Source organism: Strix uralensis, chromosome 14, assembly GCF_047716275.1.
Source record: "Strix uralensis isolate ZFMK-TIS-50842 chromosome 14, bStrUra1, whole genome shotgun sequence".
In the NCBI taxonomy this organism is placed as follows: Eukaryota; Metazoa; Chordata; class Aves; order Strigiformes; family Strigidae; genus Strix; species Strix uralensis.
Genome location: NC_133985.1, coordinates 8,119,109 through 8,129,783, shown reverse-complemented (window position 1 = coordinate 8,129,783; position 10,675 = coordinate 8,119,109). Strand labels below are relative to the sequence as shown.

Below are 10,675 nucleotides of genomic sequence, written 5' to 3'. Positions count from 1 at the left end.
TCATGCTGGATGCCAACAAGTAAGAATAACAAGAAGCATGACTGCATGAATAAGAACTTCTTATTGCTCTTTAAATAATGTTTTTAGAGCAATTTGGAACTGAGTTAGTGTACTGACAAATGCTTCCTGGAAATAGTCAAAATTGTTAAGATTTTTTTTTGTTGTTGTTTAAACATGTCTGAATTTTAAGGATAGAATGTATATATGAAGAGAAAAATAAACAATTCGCATACAGAAAAAAAGAAAAAAATAGGAAACTGGTGCTAAGGAGAGAAAAACTCATGAGAATTAGATTGAAAATGATCTTTAGCATTTACCATTTCTCCTGGGGACCTACCATTATTTCCAGCTGGTGTTTTTATTAAAGGCTTTACACAATGCAAAACATTGGGAATACTTGTAATGTATTTTCCTACTGTTTGTTCCTTCTAATTTAGTTGTTCAGTCACAAACAGAAAAGGATGCATAACATTTTCTGATACTTGAGATAGAAGCAAAAATTGATGATTGGAAAAATTCTCATAGAATTTCTGTCCTCCACCGTCATTTCCAGAGAATCCATAAAACTAAGGAAATAAAAGAATCCAGTGGCTACTATAGTTGGTAATAGAATTTTGTGACTCTCAGTGATTTATTCATTGCATCAGTGACTGTCAGGTGCTTAACAATTTCTCTCTTTCTCAGACTAATATATCCACAATCAACAGTTGGTGTTTGTGGAAGGATTATACAGTTTGCAGAGGAGGCAAAACACGAGTGTAGACATTCCTAACCTGGCTCAACAACTGCCATTATATCTTAAAATAACAAGGCTGAGCTTCACCTGGTGCAGCTTCGTCTGGGGCATGCTCAGGGACCCCAGCTGTGTGCATCCAGTAATATCACAAACTTTTCCTCTGTTACATTTTCATGTCATTTTTTTATACATAACTTGTCATGAATGAGATGGATGGATTTCACATGAGCGATGGGTTTTATCCATCCCTTTGGATAACTCAAGTTATCCGGCTACCTTTACTGTCTTAGATACTTGTGGATTAGTTGTAATACTGTTGTGTCAGCAGTCCGTTCTGCTGTTATTGGAATAGGTGTTTTGTTTGGATGTAAAATATTCTGAAAGGTGTTTTCATCACCTTGGTGTGAATGTGGTGGGTTCATCCTGTACTGGAGAAGGAAGGCCTTTTATAGATAACAATAGAAGATGTAACTGTCATTTGAATAAATTCTTAAATAAAAACATTTGAAATTACACTTTGTGTTAGCTACAAAATACTTCCTCAGCTCTTAATGTTGAAGTTCAGCCGCATATGGCATTGTCATTTTTTCAAAGATTCTCATTCTTCCAGAAAAAAGTATGTATTAATTTTTAAAGTCATATTTACAACTAACCTACATAAGACCTGCTGATGTCTTGAATTTTCATAAGACATTCTTTTATGAATTACATATTCATAAAATGTCTCAGTAATTGTAGCTTGGGTATTTGAGTGTATCCTGGTGCAATGAATTTTCCATTATAAATAAGATTCTGCTTATAAGGCCTGTCCCCCAGTAAACTGCAGTAAACAAGATATTTGAAAGACACTTAGCTTCAAAACAGAATGGATGATAGAGGCCTGCTTGCTTTTCCTTCTTTTTTTTTTTTTTTCTTTTTTCCTTTCTTTTTTAACTGTGACAAAAATTCTTATGGTTTATTCTTCATCCACTCCTAATGCACTTTAATATTCTAATTTATTTAAGGATCCTAAAAATACTGAATTACACAATATTCAGAATTTTTAGCTGAAAACAGTGAGCAGAAGTCTCAAGTTGAATATATAACTGAATATATATATACTGCTAAAACAGTAGCACTCAAATGAGTGTAATACCCCAAAATGACTTGTGCTGTTACAGTTCATAAAGTCTTGGTCATCTGATGAGGAAACCTTCATCATGAACTTAATACAAGTAGAATCTAAGCTATTTAATATTACCAGTCCCTTAAATGCACTTTAAAGAAACATCTGCTTCCTTAACTGTCTTATAACCTGTATCAGAATTGAATAGCCACATACATGTATGTTCAGTTTCTGTTTAGTGTTTTGACTCAATATATTTGAATGTGGTTTAGATTATCATTATATTCCTTTTGAAAGTTTTTTTTTTTTTTACAATTTGAAACTCGTTTTAATAAGCATGTTGAGGAAGAAAACTTACATAACATGAACAGAGTTACTTCAATTGCATATGCTATTGTCATCTACTTGCATGCAAGTTAATTTGTAAGGGTAGTTTAACTGATAATTGAACTTTTTTAAACAGATGTACATATGCTGTGTGTATGTCAGAAAAAAATGAAAGTCTTCATTCCAGTTCTTGGAGAACTGAATGTGTAAATCTTCTGTCTCATTCAGATGGCCCAATTTTTCACAGAAGAATTCACATTCATTAGAAACCTCATGAAATTCTTAAGTTCCTCTGTAAAGTATCACAAATCAGTTTTCTTATTTTAAAAATTACTAATCCAAACCAGAATCTCAGATATCTATCCTTAATAAGAGGACACTAAAAATTCAGATTATTAAAATATTGTGACTTGGTGAGGGGGAGAGGGGAAAAGCAGAAAATCTGTCCACTGCCTCCATATTTAGATTACAGACTCTCTTTCTTAGGATGAAGATCATTTGTCTAAAAAGTGCAGGAAAGAAAGAAAAAAGATAGAAAAAAACAGCTATTATTAAATGGGTAGCTAGAGAGAAGGGATCAAATTCCTATGAGTTCCAGAATTTTTATTAAATCTGCTAATGTCTTCTCTATTTAGGTGCATATAAAATAAACAACACATCAAATTTAATATATATATGTAATCAGTGATCTGATACAAAGCCTGTATGCCAAATTTATATGCATTATTCCCCCTTTTATAATTATACTGATATTTTCCATTGTGAGACAAACACAATAGGAACTCTTATATTATTAAAAAAAAACCACCTATCAAATTTGTAGAACAATTATTCACTGTAGTTGCCTGTAATCTTCCAGGATCTTTTTTCTTTGTGTGTAGATACTTTCTTATAAGTACATTAATAAAGAATAAATCTAAACAAGATAAGAAAAGAAAATTGGAAGCCTTCTCAATACTTTTTGTTCCCCACAGCAGGAATTACAAAATAATTTTGTTTCTTTTTTTCAGTTCTTTGCTGTTGCCCAGCCAACACCTGAGGGATCACGAACAAACCTGGGAGTAAGTAATTAAAATTCAAAGCTTCAGCATTCAGATACTTTTTACACTTTCTTTTGCTTCCAATTAGCAAGGAATTTTCCAGACAAGCTTTTAATTAACAGGTGAGTTTAATTGATATGTGAGTTTTCTGTAAATGGAAAGGATATCAGTGAGAAGTGTGGGAGGACTCTTTCATACTCATAGTTTAAGACCATTAGTTTATTTGTACATTGATGTTTTTGTTGGATCAATTTTCTTCAGTGAATAAATAAAACGGAAGATATAAATATTGTAAAGAGCTGAGGAGGAGTTAACCAGAATGGTGGCTAGCTTTCATAGCACCTCCTAACATGAAACTCTTCCTCAACTATACCTGACAGAGATTAGCCTGCTGTCTCTATTAAAAAACAAGAGTGATGGAAATTCATAGGCACCATAAGCAATCTGTTGTGCTTAAATAAACTTTATGTGATTTCATTAGGTTGGGACTAATTTCACCTAACTTTGCCATCTAAAATACAGATGCCAACTGGACGTGTATTCCAGTGAGTGGAGAGTCAGAAGTGTTGTTGAACTCACCTTAAAATGAGAAGAGTCACCTTCTGTAGGTGGCTAAAAGCTTGGCTTCAAAATGCCTTAATTTAGACAACAGAAATTAATTTCCTAATGTTTAACATGAATCTTCCTTGCTGCAATTTAAGACTGTTGGGTTGTTTGAGGGTTTGGGGTTTGTTTTGTTTGCTTACCAGGTGTATGGAATTGTAAGTGTGGGTTGGGTTTTTTGTGGCCTTTAAAATGGTTATTTCTGAAAGCAGACCAAAATATTGTGAAATCTAATAAGGTCCTCTTTGTTATTAAATCAACTATTTTAAGAGACTAAGCCAAACAATAATATAGTGTAGTTAACATGCTCTTGACACTGAGTTCCATATTTTCATAGCAATCTTTTTGAGTATTTGTTGCTATATTTATTTGACTTGATATACTTAGGTGTATAAGCAAGCAAGAGCGACCTAATTGGGCATTGAATATAAAATTGTCTTGCAATTGGATTGTTCAAGCTCCTACAAGAATAGTTATAAATTCTTGTGTTCATATGAAAACAGCCTAGCTTTTCCCTGAGAGTATTTGATCTGTCTTTGTGAAAAATGGTCTTTCAAGGAAGGAAAATCTGGAGATTATTGTTTAAAAAAACACAAGTTTTTTTCGATGAAGTACATTTGTAGTAATAAACACTAAAATTGCTCCAGCTTTTCAAACTATTTTGAGAATTTCCCACCTTATGAATATTATCATAATATAATACTTGCAGGTAGAATTAAAGGTATGGGTAAATATGACGTTTATTGCATTTGTAAGGAAAGCCCAAGCAGTTTTCTGCTGCAGAAAATACCAGGTATACATTTTAGAAGAAATGCCAAGCTGTCTTTCCAAAGGTATAGGTGTCCCTTACAAACTTTATCTTCCCTTTCTACACAGGCACTGAAAATGAATAGTCTTTCCTGGGGTCTTTCTGATGTGATGGAGAAAACTTTCCTCTCTGTCAATCAGTAGAGGGCAGCCTCTCATATACAGCCCACTTGGGTTCTCCTGGTATTGTATTATTCTGGCTGAAGGGTAGACTTTGTGTTGGTTGCACTTGGAATACTGCAGCTTTACTGGTTATGTTTGACAGTGAGACAGGGCGTTTTGTTCCTTTCAGGTTTTTTTTTTAGTGTGCAGTTGTATCTATGGATTACTCGGAATAAGCAAAGGTGAGAATTATGTTAATTTTAGTTTAAGACCTCTGACATGTACGTTTAGGATGTTGTATTTCTGTCTTGATGGCTTTCTTTTGTTTGGTATCAATTACATTTATTTTTTTCCTGTTCAACATGTATAGCACGCTCCTCAGAGAGTCTTTTTTTAAAAAAAAAAAGAAAGCCAAGTGGGAGGAAAATGGCTGTACAATATAATATGCTGATGCTCCCTAGCTCCATTTCTCAACATATGAAAATCTGCCTGCTTTGTGAAAAAAACAACTCATTTAATTAGGCCCTCATTTCTATGAATCCCACGGTCCAAATGGATCCTCTTGTCAAATGGGCTTGCCTTTATAACCTTGCAATCCATCATGGCCGTGTTAGAGGAAGGGGAAGTTCTAGCTAGAGCAGCATTTTGTTCTCCAATTCCTAGTGCCTACTAAAACAACTTCCATCTTTTTCATTTGCTACATGTATTTATTTCTTTAGAATTAAACATGAGCAATGATCCCTACAACAAAGCTGTACATGTATAATTAGTGTTGTATTTGAGTACATAAACTTAAAAATTTGAGGTTCAGATAGGAACTTGAGAACTCAACTACGCAGCTAATTACCAAAACGCTTGTCTCCATGCGCTGACCAGCTAGGGAACATGCCTCTTTTTATTTCTAAAACAGATGGTGCTTTCAGCATACTGTAAGGTCACCAAATTCAAGCTGTTACAAACCAAAAACCAATTCCAAAGTTTTGCAGCTCTCACAGAGTTGGCTTTGCCAAGCAACCCACTCTGTTATAATGTGGAGTAACCGGTGTACTAGGCACAGTAGTGGCAGAATGTCACCGAGCATCCGGGAGGCTGATCTAAGTCACTCTTTGGGACTGATCCAAGGATCAGAGAGTAAAGGCTTAAAGCCACCTTTAACTTCCCAGGAGCTGAATTGGGCATCATAATACTAACCCAAAGAGCTGGCTCAAAGCTCTATGATATTGTAGAATATGTGAAAGCAAGCTGTGAAGACTTAATCCAGATAATATCACAGTGGTATAACGATGGGCTGGGGCAGCAACTGGGAGATTTGGCAGGGGCTATGTCACAAAATGGCCAGCATTTCCTTCTTCAGGGTTATTATTTCTTTGTTAAAATAAAAGATAGGTTGTTAAAACAAATATTTTCAAAGTATTTCACTGTATACTGAACAGTGAGCACTGCTGTACACTGAGAAACAAATTAATGAATCAAACATTGCAGCACTATCCACAGGGGCTCGTTTAAAAGCAAATGCATGACAGAGCTGGAAACCAGCTTAAATGCAAATGAGCCAATGTGATGAAATCTGTAATGTTTGATTCATTAATTTGTCTCTCATCATACAGCAGTGATCATTGTTTAGTGTGTGCTACTAATGAAAGACCCTTAAAGACAAGGATTTCCAACTTTCTAGATGAGCTTTACTTTAACAGAGAAGTTCTGTCACAAAACCTTTTATGATCATGTGAAATTCTTGCAGCATCTGTACTAATTAGTTTCATAAAAAAGTAATATTTAATATATATTTTAGTTTTCTTATGATGCAGGCTAGCAGATGGAAAGAAGGAGAGCCAGCATCATATGATCCGCTAGCTTTCCAAAGGCCACCAGCAGCTAATATGTTATAGTTAAAAGGAGAAAAATACTGGGAAAAAAAAAAAATCTTGGCTAGGTGATGAAATAGAAAAGCCCCCCACCCCCCAAATCTTTAGATACAGTTACTTTCCAGAAGATTTTAATCCACTGTAAAAACATGACTGAATGCCCAAAAGGGGTGGGGGGTGGTCAGCTTTATTGTTTACCTTTTATAAAAGTGAAACTATTAAATGTCAGTTCTGATAGTAGATATTCTGGTAATGTATATTCAACCTTGTTATAGCAGTGACGTTAACCTCTATTTGTCAGCTCCTTAACTCTCAGTCTATAGTTGTGTTTTTTCAGTTGTTCACGTGACTATAAGATTGGGGAAGACAGGGCAGAAAAGGATTATCAAATTAAACGGCCACCGTAAAGCATATCATATAGTGTAGCAATCTGGGCTCCAATGACAAAGAAAATTCTACCTGGGTCCGTCTCAGCATTTACAGCCATAAATACAGACATTTGTATAGGTTTGTTCTTGTTAGGATTCATCAATATGACGATGGCTTTGATTAGTACGGATCTCCACATGTCATTTTTGAGAGATGGGTGGCACTAGCCTCACGGTGTACCAGAAAAAAAAGAAAGAGATAAGTCCTTTGTAGCTTATCAGCAGCACATAATAAAAAATTGGCTCAGTTAGGATTCACATTTTTGAGATTCTTGTTCCAAATCCAAACAACATGCACTAGGCCAATCTGTCTATTTATTTCCATTCTGTATTTACAATGGGGTGACATTTAGGCAAGTACAGTGCTTAATTGCCTTGCAGGTACCTCTGGGTATTGACGTCTACAATTAATCACAAAGCAGGTACACTCTTGATTCAAACATACCAATTTTTATCACGTCACTGTAGAAATGTGATTTATTTACCAGATTCTGAAGCCATTTTTTCTGATAGGACAGTTCCTGTTCTCTTGGCTTTTTCTGAGATTGCAGACTGATGTCAGATACTGTCTGCTACAAAACAGCTAGGTCTTAAGGGCACCTAGGGAAGGTTGTAATGTCATTAGTAATGACACAGAAAGGATCTTTTCTGTGGAAATGACTGTCTAAAATCAGATCATAGAAAATCTGGCCCTGCTGTAAACAGAATTTGGTTTTCGTGGCACACTATATACTGAACCAAAACAATACACACTTTTTCAGTGGCTACCAATATCACTGGAAAAAGAGGATTGAAATAGGTGTTTAGGAGTGTACGAATCATGATCAAAATTTTCTCAGTGAAAAGTTTCTGGAGTCTGCTGGAGTCTGCTGTCCTTAGATGTCCTCAGATGTGGAATAAGCTGTCAGGATGAAGTTTTGGAAAACAAACCAACCAACCAAAGAAAAGAAATCCACACGCAAAGACATCTGAAAGTAAATTCCATGAAATTTTATTTATTTTTTTCGTCTAACACTGAACATGTGTTAGACTTCAATTTTTTGCTTAAATCTCTTTTTCTCTGCATAGTTTTCTGTGTGGTAACCACTTAGTTTTCAGCTTCTGCAGCACCACTTAAACTCCATTTCTGCCTACCATCCTCTCTTACTGTAAAATAATGGTGTTGTATATCTCCTCTGGCGTCAAAATTATTTTGAAATCTCTAGGAAGAAAATAGCTAATTTTTTAGTCCATTAATAGCTAGTTCTGTTCTGCTAAAGCCAGTGGCAAAAATCCTCTTTGTGTCAATGATTCAGAACCAAGACCAAAGAATGCTGCAGTGTATTTTGCATAAAGCCATAGCTTTACCTGCCTGTTTTCCTTTAATCCAGTTAAAAATAATTTCTGTGTTTTTGAATTTAGCAAACCAGCATTTCTTCTAATAACAGCATCTCCTACCCTAGAACCAGTATGACATTTAATTACCTATTCTGTGTCCCTCTTTTGAATGCATTGTCTCCTATTCTCTGTGATTAGAAATACAATATCGAGTGGGCTTTCCACTCAGGGCACAGTGATTTGTGTGGCTTCTTTCTGAAAAGGCAATTGTGCATTCTGTGGGTAGGCATGGGAGCAGCGTGATAAAGAGCTGGGCAAGGTAGCTGTTGTGCCTTAGAGCCGAGAAGTAAACTGCAGGTGTGCTGCTGGAGATATACAGTGGGGCGAAACACAGAATGGAGGGTTGAGGAGGCAGGCTCAGGAGAGGAACTGCAGAGGTGACAACACAGCAGACTGCCGTGGTGTTGAAATACTCATTCTCTTCAGTCACTAAACTTGTTCCACTGTGTTGGCACCAAAGGGTTAACAGAGTAACACCAGGGACACAGAGTAAGTTGATCTTGTCCATAGTATGATTCTTTTGGTCTCTCTTCTTTTGTATTTTTTATATTATTCATTTCTGTCTATTAGATCTTTTCTAGTCTTTGAAGTCCTACCTAGCACGCTGTTTTTTTCTTCAAAAACAATTTTTGCTTATCTTGAGATTCACAGCTTTGTTGTGGCTCTTATGTTGATGAAACATTTTCTCATGGTTATGTTTATTTCCATTCACAAACCATTGTGGGTCTATTGCTTTACTTCTGAATGTCATTCCATCTCTTAGCAGCCTCTTTTCACCATCTCTTTCAGCATGTCCAATCCTTTACATCAGTCTTTCGGATGGTTTAATTCCTCAATTCTTCTACTGATGGTATCAGACCTGTTTATGTTACTAGGCACAGCTCAAGAATTAGAACTTGTATGCGCCGTTCCACTTCATGCACATGTTTATTAGTAAGCTAGTAATGTTGTAAGAAGTTGCACTAGCCATTGCCTGATGTAGTGTACAAAATTTGCAGTATAGTAATTCAAAAATGTGTTATCTCAAGGTTGTGCTTATGAACTTTTACTTTCTATTCAAACTACAGCAGGTGGTTTTAGCTAAAGAAAACTTTTAAAGCTTTAAGACATTGTAGAAGCTTTACAAATCAAAAGGTGTTGTTGCTAAACAACTGAACTAAATACTTCACGAGCCGCTAGAGATTTTATTTCAGCATTTTCCAAAGTGTTTCAGTAGAACAACAAAATGTTATGCCTTTCTCTTTACTCACATTCTATTTTAATGTTATGTAAAGTAGCTTTCAAAATGACAGTCACTGCTTCTAGTCCACAGTCTATATCCAAGAATGTTTTTTGTTTTTTCCTTAAGTGTTTAGGTAATAACATTGTAGTTTAAGGATAAGCATGAGAAAACAAAGAAACTGGAGGTAACAGAAATTTAAAATTAATGAAAAAGTTGCAGTTGCTTAAAACTATTTCCAAGGTCACTGGCCTGTATGTTTACGATCTTGAAAGAGCACGCATTAGCATGGCTTGAAGGCTCAGACGTGGTCTGAACAGGCCCCTGGTTACTCCAGCACTCTGCAGCCGCAGTCAGTCGGGGGAGTGCGGTGCAGAGATCTCTGAGCTACCCCGGCGGGTGTCGGTGAGCACAGGAGACACAGCGGCTCCTGGCAGGGCTGCCGCTGCCCTGTGCAGAGCTGAGTGCCTCTGTGCCCCCACTGTGTGTGACGGAAAAGAGATTCTGTGAGCTAATACTGCTGCACAGAGGCCCAAATGGCAGAGTGGTATATTAGTTTTATTCTCGTCAGCCTTTTTAAGGATGCTGCACTAAACAGACTGACAAGTATATGACAGAAATGTTGACTGAGTGGTTTGCTTGGAGTGTAAATAAAACTGGAGCTATCTTTAATATAAAAAGATTTTTTAATTAGAGTTGAGCTGTTAAAAATATGAGTAACATCTAAACCCTGCTGAGAAATTCTGCTATCATGGCCGCCTTCTCCATAGCCATAGACATTCCTTGACGTAAAGAAAAAGTCCTCACCCTGAGGACAGTTCAGCACTGGAGGAGGTTGCCCAGAGAGGTTGTTGAGTCTCCATCCTTGAGTTTTGCAAGTCTGGAAAAAACCCTGTGTTGAGCTCAGTGTTGGGACAGACACCTTCCCGAGGTCCCATCCAACCTCAGTTGTTGTCCTTTTCTCTGACTGTAAACCCCATACTGCCTTTTCCAGTAGTGAACTATTCAGAAATAATAATAACTGCTTAACTTTCAGTTAGCAACTTTCCATGAATGAATCTCAAAG

The 10,675-nt window shown here is 36.3% G+C and overlaps 1 protein-coding gene across 1 annotated transcript in view; it reads left to right on the top strand.

Annotated features, from left to right (window-relative positions):
• Positions 1-3,176: 3,176 nt before the first annotated feature.
• The window catches only part of TENM2 (teneurin transmembrane protein 2), a 741,247-nt gene continuing 733,748 nt past the window's right edge, over positions 3,177-10,675 (top strand). Inside the window, exon 1 of the mRNA XM_074883298.1 lies at positions 3,177-3,229. The gene's annotated coding sequence lies outside the window, so the exon portion shown is untranslated. The remainder of the gene's footprint in view (positions 3,230-10,675) is intronic.